A 20,990-nucleotide genomic window follows, 5' to 3' on the forward strand; every position below is an offset into this window, starting at 1 on the left:
CAGAGCTTTCTCTCTGCCGGCAGGATAACTGTCTGGGAAGCCCTGAACCTCTGAGCCCAGTGACTCCTGCAGTCAAAAGCTTCTTTGTGGACTGGGGATGAAATGATACTCCCCACAGGGAGCAGCCCAACCATTTGTTTTGGCTGCTTTCAAAGCCACACTTTCGGTGGCCAGGGTCTAATTCTCCACCCTGGAGTGACTCAGAGGCCCAGAGAGGAAACCAGCAGTTTTGAAGGAGAGAACACTGCAGAGGCCTGTCTGCCTCCAGGTGTGTCCTGAGGGGACCAGTGTTTCCCCCTGCATTTACCAAAGGCATGAAACCCCCACATGGCCACGTGGTATCCGTGACCATGACCTTGACCCTCATGGTAATCCTGTTTTGCACCTATTTAAAAACTATTGAAGGTGGTGTTTGTGGAGCCCCTGCTGTGTTCAGGACCTGACCAACTCCTGCTGCAAACAGAAGGGATAAGGTGGCTGTGGCCCTATCCTGACATGCCTTGTGCACCCTTCCTGGTGTCGCCCAGGCTGGGTGCTAATGACCTGGAGAAGCCAGCCAGAAGCAGGATTTCTCACAAAGGGCAGTTCCACTCGTGTTTATATGGTGACTAAACAGACAATTTTGCAGCTAAGAGAACTGTCTGCTCTTGAAGAGAATCTGGGTTCATTTCCCAGCTTCTACATGGTGGCTCACAACTGTCCGCAACTTCAGTTCCTGAGGAGCAGACACCTTTTACTGCCCCTTAGACCCAGACATATATTCAGGCAAAACACCCATACACATTTAAATAAGTAAATAATTTTTAAATGTCTGTGTTCATGGGCCAGGGAAAAGACAACAGAAGTATGTTGAAGTATCAACAGCAGTTAGCGTTGATGCGGGGATTCAATGTTCTTTCACACCTAATGATGCGAGACTCAGATTCTCAGTCATATGTAGGTACCATTGCTCACTATGGGTATGAATACATTTTAATTATAAAAGTAATTTATGTAAATTGAAAACCTGGGAAGTCACTAGCTCCCTTCCCCGTGCCAACGCATGGCCCTCCAGTCCCCACAAGTGGGTCCTTTGTGCCCCCGTCTGGACTTGGAGTCTGCTAATAACTCACCTCTGGCTTCACTGAAGAAGTTCATATTTACTGCTAGATGTGCTTGGGACCCAGCTTCTGCAGATTTACCCAGCTCCACATGGAAACTGCTCAGAAAGTCACATCTGAAACCAGAGGCAGTGAAGTCCATGAAGTGCCTGCCAGGTGAGCAGGAGGGCCTAGTCCCCACACCTAGAGTCCACATAAATCATCAGACATGGCAGCTATGTCTGCTTACACGTGCAGACAGCAGGACCCTGCATCTGGATGGCCAGACAACTAGCCAGAACCATGAGCCATGGTCAAGGACTGAGGAAAATAGCTGAATATTACCGGCCTCTGGCCTACAAAGACAAGAGCACAAGCACCCAAGCGCACATGGACACAGGTGCACAAGCACATACATAAGTGTGTACACACATGTCCCCATGCCCACACACGCATATATTCACATGCGTGCACGTGCGTGCACACACACACACACACACACACACACACACACTCAAACTGTACTTCTATTGAACAGGTACAGGCTTACTTTTGGTCCTTTTTCCTGAACACCACAGCCAGCCTGACGATAGATAACCTCATGGCATTCCTTGGCATCAGGCAGGGAAGCCCCACAGGTGACTTAAGATGTGCCTGTGTTCTATGCTGATGCTGAAGCACTCTTGGATATAAGGGGCTAACATGCAGGGTAGAGATGGGGGTCTGGGGTCCTGGAGCCCATCCCTCAAGGGTACCAGAGAGGTGTGACTTTTCTTTAAGAATAGCTTCCACTTGTCATGTGGGTATAGACTGGCCGCTATCATTAGTCATTACTTGTTGATTGGGGTTTCTGTCCTGCCCAGTCCTTGTTCTGCCTGGTTCCCACAGTCATAAAGTCCCAAAGAAATCACACAGAGGTCTACACTAACTATAAACTTATTGGCCCATTAGCTCAGGCTTCTTATTAACTCTTATATTGGCCCATTATTCTTGTCTATGCTAGCTACATGCCTCAGTACCTTTTTCAGCAAGGCAGTTACATCTTGCTTCTTCTGTGGAGGGCTCACAACTGCAGAAAGAGCTTCCTCCTTCCCAGAATTCTCCTGTTCTCATTGACCCACCTCTACTTCCTGTCTGGTTGTCCCACCTATACTTCCTGCCTGACTACTGACCAATCAGAGTTTATTTAAAATTACAATTGTCCCACACCACTGCCCAGTCTAAAATTTAAGCTGCACTGCTATGTGGTAAATACGGTAGTTCTTGCTAGCTCTACACAGGCCAGTATGGCAGAGCTGCTTGAGTCTCTAAGCGGCATACACCACCACAGTTCCAGGCACACAGTGAGTCCACATTGCCGTCAAGCAAGCCGTTGCCCTTTACTCACAAACTCCATCCAAATGCTTGCTCTCCCAAAAGAATCAGAGGTTGCACTAGCAGCATAACCCAGAAGGCCAGCATTTCAAAACCGCTGAAGCTTTTTTACTGCTATGGCTGAATCAGGAAAGTCTCTCTAGGAGCTGTGGCAAGCAGCCAGCAAACAGCAAGAAGTTGTGTTAAACTCTGTATTTTTTTTCTAGAATTCCTTTTTAAGCCCTCTTAGGTTTTACATGGAGTTAGTTGGCCACATTTGGCCATCAATTGTTTCAAGGAACGTTGGGCACCTTGTTTGCCCCGGCTGCGCAGCTAGCTTACAACTGAAATAACCACACAGAAACTGTATTAACCAAATCCCTGCTTAGCCCATTATCTCTAGCCTATTATTGGTTAACTCTCACATCTTGATTTAACCCATTTCTATTAACCTGTATATCGCCACATGGCAGTGGCTTACCAGGAAAGATTTTAACTGGCGTCTGTCTCAGGCAGAGAATTCATGGCTTCTCTGACTCCACCCTTCTTCCTCCCAGCATTCAGTTCTGTTTTCCCCCACCTACCTAAGTTCTGCCCTATCAAAAGGACAAGGCAGTTTCTTTATTCATTAACCAATGAAAGCAACACATGAACAGAAGAACCTTCTACACCAATTATTATTGTTGCTAATACGAGACTTTTGAGACAAGGTCTCATGTAGCTCATGCTGGCCCCAAGATCCTGTGCAGCTGAGGTCAACCCTGAACTTCTGTCTCTCCTGACACTGTGTCACCTAAGTGTTAGGTTTCAAACTTGTCACCAGGTCTGACTTTTGCCCCTCTTCTGCCTTGCTACTAAAAGGTGTTCTGAAGCAAGGCTGCAGTGCTGTGGTTACATCCCTCCCCTACAGTAGGCATCCTTAAAGGGACGTCTTTGTAGCTGCATAAACATTCCAGAGGAGGAATTCCTGCAGCAGCCGTCCGGCTGGTCCACAGGTGCTGGACTTTTAATCCATCATTAAATTAGCCCTTTTTTTATTTTCAAGACAAGGTCTCACTGTGCAGCCTTGGCCGGCTTGTAACTAAGTTAGCCTTTAAGTGCTGGTGTCAGAATGAATGGAGGATCAGGGATCACTATCCACAGTGGTGATCGTTGGACTCTTCATAGATGGGGAAACTGGGGGTAAGGGAGACTTCCCTTGTCCCAGGTGTGGGTGCAATGGTGGTTCAGAAGCAAGGACTGGCTCACTTTCATGGGGACTCTCTTCTGTCCCTCCCTTGGAGCCCCCTGGGGTCACTTCCCAGTCCAACATTGCTCACACTTCCAGTGTGTGGCCCTCTGGGTGGAATTACAGTTCCTTAATTGAACTGAAAACAAGAGGAGATTGAGTTTTATGGGACACAGGAGGCCAGGGAGGGCGGAAATGAAGTGCAGAATGAGCTGCAAGCCCTGGGGACCAGGGCTCCAGGTGGGAGGGTGGCGGGGAAGGAGTGTGGCAGTGAAAGCTGGTGCCTATTTGGCCTCTGTACCCGCTCTCCCTCTCTAGCCCTGTGTCATGGTGGGGGTTGTATCTGAGGTGGGTCACTGATGCTGGGGACTTTGGCCCCATCACCCCAGCAGAGTACAGGGTATCAAGCACTGAAGAATGTGCACACGCATGTCTAGCCACACCAGACCTCTCCAATAGTTCTCTGCAAACAAAGGATGCTGGGCCAGGGCTAGGGAGACCCTCCAGGTTCTAGATAGGTGCACACACAGAACTCAAACCAACTCCACACACAAATTTGGCACCTTCAGGCCAAGCTACTATAAGGCTGGCAGAGGAGTGGCTGGCTTTTCTGTTTCTCTGTTCAGCACCTTTGCAGCTCCTGAGTGCTCGCAGCACTTGGCTTATAGATGAACAGATGCCTGTTCACATGGTGGATGTATATTTCAGAGCAGGGAGATGGGAGTAAAAGCCATGATGTGGCATTCTCTGCTAAAAGACAAGACTGTGATGGGCAGAGTGGAGTGGATCTCTTCATGGAGGGACATGTGAGAAAGGCCAAGAGGGGAGACACAACAGAAGAAGGGAAAGGCAAGTACATCCTCACCAGACAGGGTATGTATGGCAGTGTCAGGGAAGTGTAAGCTGTCCCAGGAAAGTCCCACCAAGCTGGACCCAGTCTCCACTGTGGCTTCTGTGGCTCATGAAGGCCTTCTGGTATCTCTAGAAACATGACACACTCTTGCAGGAGCCTCAGATCTCAGATAAACACTGCATCTTCTGCTCAGGCCCACGAGGCCTTTAGTGTTTTTTTAACCACAAGTGTTTTTATCTTAGACACAGTTGGGTAGAGTTTGCATCAATGTTCAATTGTTGACTCAGCTCCAGCTGAGTTACTTTATCCTACCGCCTCTTCTATTTCTGATGCCTGTCTGCTAACTGTAGATGTGCAGAGTCCTGTCCATGAATATTCATTAGCTCTTTATTCATAAGACTCTCACAAGCCGGTGTGGGACAGCTGGCATTCTTCAGCCAGTGAATGGACAGACTATGGTATAGCCGTATGCTGGAATACTAGTCACCAAGGAAAAGACAATGCTGAAGAAATGAAGGTCGATTATGGGCACACACCGGTGATCTCAGCGTTCTGGAGGCTGAGGCAGGAAGATCAGGAGTCTAGAACAAACCTCGGCTACATAGCAAGACTTTGTATAAAAAAGACAGCAATAGGAGGACGATCTTGAGGCTCACACTCCATGCAACCTCTTGTCTGCGGCACTCCTACAGCGAGCATCACAGGGGTAACCCAAGAGGCTTTCAGTGTGAGAATGGGAACTCTCTTCCCAGGCAGCCACATTTGCCCGTCTGAATACCTGCTAAACCCTTACAGAACAGTTTAAAGAAAACAATGATCAACCATGTCTAAGGGTGCCTGTGTGGTACCAAAGGCAATTCCCTAATGCTAACAATGTGCTGTGGCTACGGCATTTAATGCTGTTGTGGGGCACTGGGGCAAAGGAGGCACTGGGGCAAAGTGGGGCACTGGGGCAAAGGAGCTACAACGGTAAAGGGCACTGGGGTAAAGGGGCACACAGAGTAAGAAGAGGAAACCAGAGTAAGGGAAACATGTGGGAAAGGAAGGGGCCACTGGGGTCCAGACCTGAAACTGTAGTGAGAGGCACACTATTTCAGAAAAAGCGTCTCATCAGAATGCAAATGCCCCCACCCCTTCTATTGATGACAAGAGATGATTCAAGAAAGAAACCAGCACCCAGAAAACAGGCAAGTGCCCACCCCCTATGATTCAGGTCACGTTGGGAGAGGGGTCAGGCTGAGGGCAGGCATTTGGAGGAAACACCACTGGAGCTGACAGATTTCCTGATGGGAATGCTTAAGACTGGAAAAGAACTCAGATTTAATCTCCCAAGAAAACAGAGTTGGGGGGGGGTGGAAAAATGGCTCTGGGCTTGTGTGTGAGCCCTTGCAGCAGCAGCAACAGCAGCAGCAGCAGCAGCAGCAGCAGCAGCAGCAGCAGCAGGAGAAGGAGGCTCATGAACTTCTTGCACAACCATCCAGCCTAACCAGAGCCTCCAGAGCCTGGGAATTCACTGCTGTGTTTTACTGATCCCCCTCCTCCCTGCCCCAGATGGCAGCTTCACTTGGAATCGTGTGTTAATCAGAAACACATCGTCCATATTGTCAACACGTTGTTTAACCACTTCTATAAATTCAGCATCAGTGTTGGAGCGGCCCTTGGTTGATGGATGGAGTTGTCCGCTGCCCTCGACAGCCAAAGCCCATAAAACTAAGTCTGGGGCTTGAGACTCCAAAGTCAGAGACACTCGACATTCACCCAGACTTGTGATGTGTGGGCAACGATGTGGCTCTGAGCTGGAAGGAATGATGGGTCCTCCAGGAAGCTGGCGAGATGCAGAGAAGCAAGAGCTTCCCTCCAGGATCCTGTAGGAGTTTTTTTTTTTTTTTTTTTTTTTTTTTTTTTTTTTTTTTTTTTTTTTTTTTTTTTGAGAAGTCTCAACTCCAGAGATTCTGGGCGTGCCTGGAAGGAAGCAGACTCAGGAGTATGGTATGCAATTTTCATCATCTGAAGAACCATGTGGCTACCAAATACCGAAGGTGACAGGATCAGGTCAGGTTGTGACGCTGTGCTTGACTATGACAAGAAGCTGGAGCCTCCTATCCGTCTGTCTGCCTGCCTGTTGTTCTGGGCTCTGCTGCCCTAGAAAAGTGGTCCCTTGATGACTTCCGAGTTGACAGAAACACAGACTGGCCTCCTAGCACACTCCAGCCACAGAAATGGAGAGTGGCACAGTAACACACAGTGGGCCCCTGACTCATGCTGGCGGTCAGTCAGGGTAGGTGCTATTTAAGATACCCAGACGATGAGACAGAGGAAGGCACCTAAGAGGGGGCTCCCAGACACAAGGAGGAGCCTGGGGCTGCAGGTGAGTGCTTCTCCGGGAATCTGTGAAGGAGGGAGTGGCCAGAGGCAAGAATAGAAGGCAGGGCAGGGGTCAGGTCACACAGCTACTTTCAAGGCTCTTTATCCCAGGGGAGGAAACCGAGGCCATCAGTGCTCCAGTGACAGTCATGGTGAACCATCAGGCCAGGCATGCTCCTGCCACTCTCCTGGTCTGGAAACCTGGAGATAAAAACTGTTGCTCAGGAATGAGATACAAGGACCCCGGTACAACATGGTCTTCAGGCTGCCTTTCTTCTGGGGTCCCTATTGCAAGAAGAGAACAGGATGGAGGCCCTGGTACTGCAGCCACCCCCATCTATCCTCCCCAGACCCACCAAGCTTGGCATCCACACCCCAGCTCTTCCCAAAGGCCTGTTTTTTCCAGAAACACAAGCTGAGCAAAACAGAACCCCTCCCTGGGCCTGACTGAAATAAGAACCCCGGCAGAAGAGTGCTTTCTTGGAAAGCTCTGCGGAGCCTCCTGCTGACTCTGGACACATCCAAGCTGGGTTTGCTAAAATAATAATCTTTAGGAACCAAAGTCACTCAGCTGCCAAAAGTCTTGCATGAGAGCATCGTGTACCCCCAGCCCTGACCCAGAAAACTGAGGTAACTATGTCCAGAGGCAGAGGGAACCACTCCCTTTTAGTGTTCTTGTTCTCTCTCTCTCTCTCTCTCTCTCTCTCTCTCTCTCTCTCTCTCTCTCTCTCTCTCTCTCTCTCTCTCTCTCTCTCTCTCCCTCCTCACCCATGCCTCCCTTTCCCCTTTCCTTTTTCTCATATATGAATTGAGATTAGTGCTGTAGAAATTTCAGGTATTCCAAAAGCTGAGGCAGGAGGATTAAGTTTAAGGCTACAGAGTGAATTCAAATCCAGCCTGGGCAACTCAGTCAACCTCTGTCTCAAAAGCAAAAGAAAAAAACAAAACTAAACAAAACAACAACAAAAACCAAAGGAACAAAAACTAACTAGAAACCAGAGAAAACCAGGCTGAGATGGATCTAGTGCTGTCGCTCTAGCCCAGAGCAACAACAACAAAAATGCAAATGGCTTCCCCGTGGTGTGTTCTGGAGAGTGACTCACAGACATGGCAACCATGTGTTTGAGGAGCAAAGCAAGATAGGCTGATACCCCATAGCGATGGAAGCCCACAAAACTGGTGGCCACAGGGACTGACACCCTGCAGGGCAGTAAACAAATCTCCAGTTCCATCCCATGGGAACCCAAAGGAGCCTTGAGGTGGTCTGACCCCACAGGCTTAGCTCAGCTGTGGCAGAGGTCAATGGCTCTGGAAGACAGTTCTGACCCGTGTCCTGGGCTCTGGAAGGAACCCTGTCTTTCCTGACAATGCCTACTTGACTGGGAGACGGCCAGGCCACCAGGCCGCACATACCAGCTATGGTTGGCTAACTCCAAAAGTCTGTGTAAGCTGAGGCAGGGTTACTGCATGACACACGTGAGAGCCCTCAGGTTAAGGAAGGACACTGCCACTATACGGAACTTTGGAGAGCTCTTCCCAGCAACTGTGGAAGAAGGATGTCACTAAGGGGTGGACACAGTGCCAGGGGTGGGACCCGGGTCCCTGAGTTTACCAGGCCCTACCACTGAGTCCCACTGAGGCCTGAGACAGTTGGAGAGAAAAGCGGGGTGCCTGCAGAGAGCTCAATGGCTGCTCCTGTCTGGGAGCCCTTTATTTTCTACCTCCTGCAGATTAGGAGTGTGCCAGTGTGACTCCTCACACCAGGAGCTCACCAGCCTTCAACTAACACCAGTAAACAAGGACTCTGCTTGCCTTCATCTTACAGACGAAGGGACCAAGTCCAGAGAGCTGATAGTACTCAAAGGAAGCCACTTGGCTACAGAGGGTTGGAGAGCCAGGAAAGGATCCCAGGGGATGAAGTGACTTCAGCGCGTCCTCTACACTCCGTGAGTCCCAAGGCCTGCACGATGGGCTGTGGCTGGCAGCCTATCATCTCATTCTTCACCCTAACTAGACAATTCCTTGCTGTGTGGCCCTGGGCAAGGTGTTCTCCTCTGAATCCTCACTCTCTCATCTTAGAAACAGAGGCAAGCAGAATCACAGGCACCATTTAGTGGCTAAGCTGGGGACGCAGAGATAAAACCCCAGAAGCCAGGCAGCCCCCTGGGCAGTTACCTACAGCAATTCCCTCTCTTCCCCACGCATGGTAAATGCTACTTTTGACCCAACCACTTATTTGGATTTTTTTTTTCTGGCACACTGGCCTCTCCCTCCTCATTCCTCCTTCTCAGCTCAGGATGATGCTAAATCAGAGCTGGGAGCCAGTCTGTTGCGGACGCTCTGGATATGATTTGTGGGAACACTGCCTCTGAAGTTAGTGCCCTCAGCAGGATTGCAGGCTAGAAGACAGGCAACACCCTCAACAACAACCCAGAGAGCTTCTTCAGTTCCCTTTGGAGCACAGGGAGACTTGGGGTTCTTCTCTGGGCAGTTGTGCATCCCAAGATAGCATTGGCCTTGGAGTCCCTGAGTGAGAACAAGCCCCTAGTCTTTCGGTCTTTGTTGCCAGACGTTGGTGTTGGTGTTGTTAGTGTTTTAATAGAAGGGGGTTTCAACTTGAAGGGACTTTCTAGAGATGTGTGTAGCTGCGACTGGATTGCATCTGTGCCTACTTGACTCTCGGGAATCTACCGCTGGCTATGCTCTTTGGCCAAAGCTCCCCATGGCTCTCAGGGTCAGACAACACCAAATCTGGGCCATCATTTTAGTTAGAGACAGCAGAACAGGGAATGATCACCTGGCGCCACGTACCTGCCTGAGACCAGCCCACTGAGCCTCTGATCTGCTCCCCAGGGGTCCCAGCAGGACCACAGTTACATGCTCCTGAACACAGGGGCCAGGTTTTCATCTCCTGCTGCCTACCCCCCTGGAGGGCCTCCTGAATTCACCTCTTGAAGAAAGCATCCACACTGGCTCTTTCTCTGCAACTCTGTCCTGTCAGTGACCACAGCTGCTCACCCTGCCTGCGATTACTCCTGTTCTCTAGGTAGGAAATATGGGGCTCTTGGCAAGTTTCTCTGTTGCTTAAAATGTCAATGCAGTCAAATGCACAGGCTCTGGCATCCTGCAGGAGACAGCCCTGCAGGCAGGTCTGTGAAGGAGGTTCTAGGGTAGGTTAACTGAGGTGGGACACACACCCTAAATGTGAGCAGCACCATCCCTGGGCTGGACTCCAGGACTGGATGAAACGGAGAAATTGAATCAAGCACAGGCTTTCATCTCTCTCTCTGCATCCAGACTGTGGATGGGATGTGTCACACTCTCCTATGCTTTGTCTGTCCTAATGGACTGTACGCTCAACCAGTAAGTATATTAGGTATTTTGTCTCGACGATGGAAAAAAGTAACTTTTCTAATGTCTGATCACCACCTTTCTAGAACACTGCCTTCTGAGCTCCCTCAGGGCACCAGCCCTTAGCCCTTCAGAGACAGACTTGGTGATAGCTTTGTTCTCAGGGGAAGAGGAGGTCCATGAGGCAAAGCTGGGGCACACTGCAGCAGGAAGTGGGGTCCGTGAGGCATAGCTGGGGGCACGCTGCAGCAGGAAGTGGGGTCTGTGAGGCATAGCTGGGCATGTGCACTGCAACTGCTTGTCTAGCCTGGATCTGACTCACCGGACAGCACCATGCGGCTGATGGAGAAGCCCAGGGGAGGTGTGGAACTCGAGGCAGAAGCCAGCTGCTTCCTGTGGATCTGAGTCTTCTGCCCCTGACACCTCTGAGTTTGGGGCTCAATTTCCCCATTTTCGAAATGGAGATGTTGTCAGGACCTAGAACCAGTTCTGTGTATGGAACAGGTGACACTCGCAAGCCACTCAGCACAGTGCCCCACTGTGAGCAGTCAGGGCCACAGTTTTGTAGCATTTAATCTGAATGAACTCTGCGAGCGGCCTAGCCTGTGAGGACAGATGCCGTCACAGTGCACCGGAGCACTGAGTGGTGACATTGGTAAAACGGAGCAAAGGATGAGTTGCCAACATTTGTGCCAACTGTTATTAATTAATATCAACACCATAGACACTGCTGACACCCCTACTTGGTACCTAGCATTCAGTCTAGTAGAAATGGTCTCTGAGTTCCCTTCATCTGTGAACTTCGCACATTATGAAGGAGGGGATGCCTCTGTTCGAGGGATTCTCTTCGACAATAATGAAGCCGTAGCTCGATGGGTCAAACATGGGAGTTTCATGTTTCATTTGAGTGTGAATTTCAGAGGAACAAAGAACGACCTTTAGGGTAAGTATCTCCCAAGCACTGCCTGCGGTAGACTTGCATTGACTGGTGATCTGACGTTCAGCTGTAACTGGGTGTCATGTGTTTCTGCTTGCTAGACCTTATAACCACCAGTAACCATGACAACAGCTCCTGTAACGTGAGGAGTCCAGAGACTCCCCAGGCTGCAAAGCTGGCCCGCCAGGGCTCTTGGCCTAGGCCTTGGGCTCAGTCACTTCCTGTGTGTGTCTTGAGCAGGGCTGGGCTTCTCTGGTTGAGTTGCCTTGGGTCATCTGTGCTGTCTCCTATGTCCTGATGGGATTCGGTCTCTGTACAGTTTTGTGCCTCTCCTGGAATCTGGACCTTGCTGTGTGCACTTCAAAGTCTCCCTGGCTCCTAGGCAAGCCACCTGCTCTGGCACCCCTGGTTGGGTCTGTGGGCCCCATCTGTGGCTATAACAGGACCCATTCCAAGGCAGGCTGGTGCTGATCAGCTGCAGTGAGCAAAGCAGCCAAGACCAAGTCATGTGGGGAAGGGAAAGAATCTGAGATGATGCAAGCCTGGCCTTGGGTGACCCAGCTCACTGCGGCCAGCCACAGCTGGGTGTGGAGACTTCTTACGCACATCCTAGGCTGGCTGCAGCATCTTGAGGTCAATGCCAAGGTCAAAGCCAGGTATTGAGTCACCTGAAGATGGGATTTGGTGCTCACTGTCCCAGCCCGAGCCTGGCCTCTGCTTCTGGCCGGTTGCCCTTCTACTCCCTCTAGCCTGCCTCTGTTGAGAACGGGTCTCTGAGTAGGCCCCTCCAGTCAGTGCTCTGGAAGCATTCCACTTAGACTTTGACTTAGAAAATTGGATTATTCTGAGCTACAGTCCAGGGCTGGGCTCCCAAGTCAGGCCTTCATCACAGCCAAGGCATGGCTAGTGACCCTCCACTCTGGGCCTCAGGCACACTAACAACCAATTCAAGCAGTGTGTAATACTCTGCACATAAGGTGTGGCAGGCTCAAGCTGTAAATGAGCATCCTCTCTCTTTCTTCTCCCTCTCTCCCTCTCTTGGGGAAGAAGGGGCTCTCATGAATGAGACAGCTTGTGCAATGACCCTACACAGTCAAGGTAGCTCTGGAGCACCCACAGGGCTCAAAGTGATGGAGTCAAAGAAGGCAGAGGGACTCTGCCATGGCTGTGCCACCTCTCCAGGTCTTAGCTCTCCTGGTCTAGCTTGGAATAGATCAGAGGGGCCAGTCTGGAGCCCTATTGAAGCTCCCTGTGCTGGTCCATCTCAGAGAGTGTTGCTGCTGGCACATTGGGAATCTGAGAAGAATGAAGCACAAGGAACCATAACCATCATCTGTGGGTATGAGTAGATGAGGGTGAAGTCAGAGCCTGTCAGGAATGCCTCGGTGTTAATCTATAAATGTATCTATCTTGGGGAGGGCACCCCACTACCTTCCAAATCATTGGAACCAGGAACCCAATACATTGAAGGAAGGAAATGCTTGAATCTTCCAGGTGATCAAGGCAGGGTCCTGGTGCCTTTCCTCCTCTGATTCAGACTTAGACTCACAGTCTCTGTCTACAGAGGTAACAGCCAGCTGTTAGTAGACATCCATGCTACCCCAGATGCGTGGAAAGGTTTATGCTTCACCTTACAGGTGAGGGAACTGGAGTTAAGAGAAGCAATGAACCTGTGTGCGACACATAGCAGATTGCCATGGGAGCCAAAACCAGGCCTGGCTTATTCTAGAGGCCTTGAACAACAAAGATTGTTAGCTGAGGAACCTGGAAGACCCACCCAAACTTGGGAACTCAAGGTTCTGAGTGTGTCTGGGGTGCACAAAATGTTTGAGGAAAGCAAAGTCATTCTGCTTAGGGGCTCAGGTGAGACTCTTCGCCTTCCTCAGAGGACGTTACCAACAATGATGCAAGGGTGATGGAAAATTGAGTGAAAGGAAGTATGTGTGGATGGGATGAGCCTGTGGGAAAAAGAAGACGTAAGGAGAATGTTTGGGTGGGTGTGTAGACAGGTGGGTGAATGGGTATGTGGGTCGGTGGGTGGATGGATAGATGATAGGTAGATAGATAGATGATAGATAGATAGATAGATAGATAGATAGATAGATGATAGATAGATAGATAGATGATAGATAGATGATAGATAGATAGATAGATAGATGATAGATAGATGATAGATAGATAGATAGATAGATAGATGATAGATAGATAGATGATAGATAGATAGATAGATAGATGATAGATAGATAGATGATAGATAGATAGATGATAGATAGATTGATTGATAGATAGATAGATGATAGATAGATTGATTGATAGATAGATAGATAGATGATAGATAGATAGATAGATGATAGATAGATAGATAGATGATAGATAGATAGATAGATAGATAGATAGATAGATAGATAGATAGATAGATAGATAGATAGATGATAGATAGATAGATAGATGATAGATGATAGATAGATAGATAGATAGATGATAGATAGATAGATAGATAGATAGATAGATAGATGATAGATAGATAGATAGATAGATAGATAGATAGATGATAGATAGATGATAGATTGATAGATAGATAGATGATAGATAGATAGATAGATAGATAGATAGATAGATAGATAGATAGATAGATAGATGATAGATAGATGATAGATAGATAGATGATAGATAGATTGATAGATAGATAGATGATAGATAGATTGATAGATACATAGACAGACAGATGATAGATAGATAGATAGATAGATAGATAGATAGATAGATAGATGATAGATAGATAGATAGATAGATAGATAGATAGATGATAGATAGATGATAGATAGATAGATGATAGATAGATAGATGATAGATAGATAGATAGATGATAGATAGATAGATAGATGATAGATAGATGATAGATAGATAGATAGATAGATAGATAGATAGATAGATAGATAGATAGATAGATTAACTACTAACAACTTAAAGGAATGGGATAATTAATGAATATAAACATATTTAAATAAAAACAAACCATTAACAAGGGTTGGGTTGGGTTTGGGGGATCAGTCTGGGTTGCAGGATGGTTGAGACAGAACTGTCCCAGTTCTCATCTGGCAGCATCCTAGCTCTGTCAGAACTGTGCAGGTGAGCTGCTTCTGGCCCCAATGTAGAAGAAAACTTTTTATTTTAATTCTACATGTTAGAAGAGAGTGGGCACAGACCGTCCTTCTCCAGGTGCCTCTTCAGTGGCATAGACCCCCTGTCAGTCAGCCAGGTGTGAACCATCAGATGCCTTGGAAATCATGGGAAACTCAATTCAGAAAGCCAGGGATGATGTAGGCAGGTGTCCTGATCCTTTGAGAAGGTGGATGAGGGTTAGACTATAGGCCCAAGTTCCAGAGGCCACACTGACCTGGCGTGAGTTACCAGAGCTGTTCACTGAGCCTTGTTCCAGCCTGTGGGTACAGGCATGGCTGGCCCTCATGGAACTTAACTCATAGTGGGTGTGACAAAATCTAGCAAGCCCGAAGATCCTTCCATGTGAACAAATGAGCAGAAAGTATGAAGTTTGACTGTTGTGCAGGCTACCCAAAGCCCAGTGGCATACCATGGAGGCCTCGTAGGCTACCAACTGTTGTCTCTGGAAGCAAATCCACTTAAGGAAAAGGAATGAAGAGTCACCTTTACAGAGGAAGTGTCACAGGATGTGGGCACTCGTTTGAATATCCAGAGGAGGAGACCAGGCTGACATGACAAGCAGCTAGTGTCCTGGTCAGCACAGAGTGGTCAAGGAGAGAGTTGGCAAGGACATTGTCATAGGGTAAGACTGTTGTAGGGGACATAAGGTGTAAAGGAGTCCAGAGTCATCAGAAGTGGACTTTAGGAGCCCACCAGAGGCCCAAGAATGACTTTTCTGGCTGACTCCCACAACCTGATGTAGGTAGGTCCTACTTACACTGTCCCTGGGGAAATGAGGCCACCAGGGCCCAGAGAGGTTGAAGAGACTCCTCACTCCTTTCTTGAATAACTGGAGTTCAGACCTGCACCTCAGTAAGGCAGTGTCTTCTGGACAGGACCCTTGATGTCCTGCAGAAGGGATGACACTAAATATACAGGGAAAGTGAGGCCACATGTGTTCAAAGAGAAGGAAATAGACACACACACACACACACACACACACAGAGAGAGAGAGAGAGGGGGGGGAGGGGTGAGAGGGTACTGGAAAGAGGAACATTACACAGGGTGCTTCAGTGAGTGGCCCAGGGTGGAGAGAAAGGAGAAGTAGGAGATAGCATTGAGGAAGCAAGGACAGGCTGTGGCCAGTACACAGGAGGTGGGGGGCTGCTCATCAGCAGGAGAACTGAGGGACCTTAAGGAGAACCAGTGGGATTCCAGTAATTCTAGAAGAACTCACAGTCCCCCTGTTTGACAGGGGGTCGGGGGAGGGGGGCGGTGGGGGCGGGCAGAGAAGAGTGGTCAGGGAAGCTGGGATGGCCAACGAAGTCCAGCACACAGCCTCTCTACCACTTTTCCATCTCCTCAGGTTCCCTGTTGTGGAGTTGGGCTGTGGTCCTGGTGCAGAGCTCAACATAGCATGCCCAGAAGTGTGCATAGCATGCCTAGAAGTGTGCGTGCTCATCCACATTACCCCTAATGGCAGGTGAAGAAAATGAGGTTCCTAGAGGCACCAGCCAGAAGTCACCCAGATGTCAAATGACAGTCAGTGAGTTTGGGACCCCAACTTTAATCACCAAGTGAAGAGTAAAAATTGAGCCCCTGAAATTCAGCTATGGATGTATTCATCCCCTAATGCTAGGGTTGCGAAGAGCTCCAGGGTTTCTGTGAGAGCCGATGTAGGTGTGAGAACCAGACTCAACTGCTCCCCCCAACACACACACACACACACACACACACACACACACACACACACACGCACGCACGCACGCACGCATAAAGTCAGGTGGAAAGCAACTGAGGTAGATACGTGATGCCAACCTCTGGCCTCTGCAAGCACACGGGCCTACACGCTTGCACATGTCGGCACCCACAAGTGCTGATGGCTAATATGTATGCATGTTAGCATGTATGTGTCTATATGTGGGGAGGATCCATGTGCATGCATGTGTGTATGCATGTGGAGAGCTGAAGACTTCTTCCTCAGTTGCTCTCCATTTTATTTGCTGGAGCAAGTTCTCTTGCTGAGCGCAGAGTTGATGGATTGTGCTAGTCTGCTAGTCTGACTGGCCAGCTTGCCCTAGGGATGTCCTGTCTCTGCCTCCAGAGCTCTGAGGTGATAGTCAGACCACTACACTTCATGGAGCTTCCATGGGTGCTCTGGATCCAGACTCCAGTCCTCATGTTAGTAGGTTATCTGCTGGGCGATCTTTTTAGATTCGTCCATCTTATTTTTTAGACAAAGCCTTGCCCTGAACCTGAAGCTCGCTTATTAGGCTAAAAAGAGAGAAGGGGGGAGGGAAGAGAGGAGGAGGAGGAGGAAAGGAAGAGAGAAAGAAAGAGGAGGTGGTGGAAAAGGAGGCAGCCACCTCCACTTTTTCTGAGTGACTTTTTAAGAGGTCCCACAGCTTACCATGAAGTCTTCATTTCGTGTCTGCGGTGCAGTAGTGACTGAAGGGGGCACTCTGTGTCTACTGTCCCTTGGTATGTGCACTGTGCTCATCTCTGCTTCTATGGTTACCAGAACTTTGAGAAATAGTGTGTGCATCTGGCATACTGACCACATCTTGAGTATCAGCAGTCAGGAGGCAGAAGCAGGTGGACTCTGTGAGTTCAAGGTCAGCCTGGTCTACAGAGCGAGTTCCAGGACAACCATGGCTACATAGAGAGACCCTATGTCAAGAAAAGAAAAATAGTTCTTGCTTCTATCCAGTATATAAAGAGATATGAGTGAACACATCTAAGGTCACACAACAGTCAAAGGGAAGGAAGGTGCAAAAATGGCCATGTGTTTGACTAAGTTTATGAGAGACAGACTTCAAGGTGGGGAAACTGAGGCGGGGGGGTATCTGTAGTTCCTGGATTGACACCTCAAACCAGGCTGCATGCCAACAAAACTAACTACATGGTAGGTGTTGGTTGTCTCTGACCATCCCTGCTTGGCTATCCTGTAACACAATGATGAGGTGTTGGGTGTTCGTAGAAAAATGGACAGGGCTGGGGAATGGACTCAGGTAGAGTCAGAAGCTTCTCTGAAGGCCACTGCAGTGACCAAGAAGAAGAATGCTGGACCCTGGGAAAATGGCAGCTGGGGGAGGGCATGTTTGTCATGTACAAAGGGGCAGGAGCCTTCCAATGCAGAAGCCTAATCAACATGAGCTAAAGACAATGACAAAGGGTCCTGATGGAGCTACTTAGCTGGGTGGGCAGGGACTGGGAATGGGTGGTTGGGGACCTGAGACACTAAAGCTAAAGACAGCATCTTTGCCTTCAAGGAGGTCATATACCACAGTGCAACTTTAAAACCTTACTGTGAATGAGGAGATCCAGTGCAGGGGCTTCAAAGAAGAGAAGTCAAGGACCAGGGTGGCCACTGGTGTCTCTGGGTGAGTCCCCATACCAGAACTGGGTCTCCAAATCTCACCCCTTGGATTACACTGTATTTTGTTGCCTATCTGTTACCCGGTTTCTCAGCATCCTGGCCAGATAAGCTAGTTGGTGGTGGTGTGGGAGATTAGAGACTGACCCAAGTGGTGGAGGCTTCAGATTTTCAAAGCTTGAAAGAAAACAACAGAGTTCCTCAGGGCATCTCACATCTTGAGGAAATAAAGCCAGAACAAAGAATCAGATACGTGGAGAGGAAGACAGGGTGGGGTAGAGTGGGAATATCTGTCTAAGCACTCTGCCTCACTGGCCGAGACAGGAAACAACTGGCTTGAAGCCAGCTCCTTCTGATAAACCGTATCTCCCACTCTAGGGTTCCTTAAGGGCCCTTGGCAAGGGAAAGCATTTAGGGCTGTGGGGAGAGGCTCCAAAATGTGGTGTTTCCCTGGAATTTGGAGATATAGGGATGGGGAAGCCCTGGCCTTGTGCAGAATCATGTGTCAGAACAAGAAGTCAGACTGTTCTAGTTGCTGCTACTTGTCCATGCCCTTCAGCCTAGGAGTTGCAGAGCTGTGCATGAGCATGAAACACACACACACACACACACACACACACACACACACACACACACACACACACGATGGAGAAGCAGATGCCTGTGTTTAGACCGAGAGCACTCAGTTCCACCTCTGTGTGATCTTGTAAGTCTCCACACCGCTTAAAGTCCATTTTGCTCCTTGAACAATGGCTCTGGCAATGGGTGACCTTGAAAAGCTCCCTTGAGAGGTCACAGCAAGTGCCATAACCTCAAATACTGCAGGACACCTTGTTGCAGCCATTTAACTTTTGTATCGGCACTCTGTGACCTCCACACAGAGATGAAACTGCCTTCTTACACGTCCTGGACTCTTCCCTCGTAGATGACAGATGACACCCAACAGCACAAACTCTTAGCAATCCTTCCTGAAGGTCTACATGTTGGGAGAGAAGGGATTGAAGCCCCGGAAGAGATCCTTGACAACGTCCCTAGAATGTGCTAGCTGTTTCAAAAGGCATCTCATGAATGTGTGCCACAGCCAAGAAGAAAGTCAGACTATGAGACCCTCCCAGCCACTCTGACACATGGGCACAGGGTTGTGTGAGTCACCCAGAACCCCTGAGATGCAGGTGGTGCTATTGTACATGTGCTGGCATGGGTGCTGACTCCAGAGAATTGGTGGGTGAAGCGAGGGGCACACAGAGAAGGCTTTGAAGCCAGGTCCAGTTTGGCTCTGCGGCCTTTTGTTTAATCCTCTTCTGAAGGAGAGCAAAGTGGGTCAGACTGGAAGATCTAAGCTGTATCTTCCTTTGCCACTCAAGTTCACCTGGAGCAGTCAAGGCCAGGATGCTCCATCTGCACAGGCTGACTCAGTCAGGATGACATCACATTCCCAGGGAACTGCCACAGGCAGCTCCACCCAAACCCCAGGGTGACAAGGTCCCATGGAAGCAACTCCCTCCCCACCAGAGCATCCCCAGTACCAGATCCTGGGTGTTGACATCCGATGGGAGAGAAATCTCCCAGACCTGAGATGTAAAGCTCTAGCATGTCTCTCTCCACACAAGGCAGCCTCGAGAGGCCTGGTGCAGGATTAATTAATTAGTAGGAAGCAATTTCAAGGGACAATCAAAACTCATTCCCTTCAGCCAGCGGAATGCACTGATATGGCCCTCTTGTATCAACTGCCACTTCTCCAGACACAAGACCTCAAGTGGCTTGCCTCGAGTGAGGCCTGTTCTGGGCCAAGGAGATTCAGTTCTGGGGATGTGTGCTGAGGAAGGACAGAGGAAGCAGGACTTGCCTTCCCTCCTTGTACCAGGCCTCCATTTCTCAGGAGAAGGAAGTGATGGAAAGCAGGTTTGGTTACACAGGCCCCTCACTGCCACGGGTCTAATAAAACAAACCCCAGTCAAACGAGGCACGTATTTCATAGAATGGGAAGAAGTCTATGGGCATTCCTGCCTGGCATGTGACCCTCTGTTTATGCGCGGCCAGAGAGTTCCATACATCACAGAGCAGTTATATGCTGTTTAAGTGGCCTTCGGGATGGGAGGGACAGGAAGAAAAATTCAAGCCTGAGTCTTATTCCCCGTGTCTGCACCGCCTGGCTCTATGGAAAGGACACTAGGAGTCTCAAAAGTAGGAGCCCTGCCCCTTGCCAAGCTTCCCTCAAGCTAAGTGTCACTGGGTGAGCCCCCTGTGCCTCCTGCAGCCTCCGTTTCCCCATCTGAGATTAAATAGGTTGTTTTTAAGATGGAGATAGAGAATTTGGGAGGCGCTGAGTGGTATTCAAGGCTAGTCTGGGGAGAAATTGGCTCAAAAGTCTGCTGAATCTCCCTGCTCCAGTGTCATATTGTGAGTGGGGTGGGGTCTTTACACTCAGGGTTGTTCAGGCTGTTTGCACACACACCCTAAAAATGCATGCACACATATACACATGTGAAAGTGCTTATGTGCTTAGCAAGCAGGATGGTGCACATCATCAGACAGACGTCAAACTGGAGGCTCCTACAGGAAGAGATAAGACTATATATAGCAGCCCTGTTAAAATCCCAGCACCCACTTCCACCCCCACAACACCCAACCTCCCTCCCCTACCCGCCTGCTTTTCTCCCATAACACTTAGCACCTTCTAGCGTATTGTATGGTGTGTTATTTATAACTTCTGTGTTCCATGGGGCTGTGAAATCAGGCTGGAAAAAAAGGGAAGACCTGATGCTATATTTCAAGAACTGGGAGGCGGGGGTCCTCCTCTTGACCGACACACTCTTCAGAAAGGAAGTCCCAAAATAAATGGGTTCTAGCCAAGCTGGAAAAGCCATAGGAAGGTGTTAGAATGTTCAGAAAGCTGGTGGAAGAAAGAAGTGGGTTCTGGGCAAAGCTGTGGGCAGCTGTAGCACCCCCAGCAGACAGCCCCTTCCACAGGAGTGTGTGCACATCTAATGAGACCGAAGAGACAGGAAGGAGGAAGCGTGCAGCAGGAAGGAGGAAGCATGCCGCAGTTATGCTGGCTAGAGCGGCTAGGGCCACAGCTGGCAGTCCTGTCGTCACCAAGAGAAGTCACTTCAGAGATGAGGGAACTGAGGCAGGCTTGAGATAAACTCAAATCCAGGCCTGTCCAAGTCCATGTTGGCCGCTGCTGTGACATGATGTCCGGGGTAATACCGGGCAGTCACTAGTTTGTGTGACTGCCTGCTTGTGTTTCAACTTCCTAGTATCTGAGTTGGCAGAGGTCCTGGTTC

Source organism: Arvicola amphibius, chromosome 10 (genome assembly GCF_903992535.2).
Source record: "Arvicola amphibius chromosome 10, mArvAmp1.2, whole genome shotgun sequence".
Taxonomy (NCBI): domain Eukaryota; kingdom Metazoa; phylum Chordata; class Mammalia; order Rodentia; family Cricetidae; genus Arvicola; species Arvicola amphibius.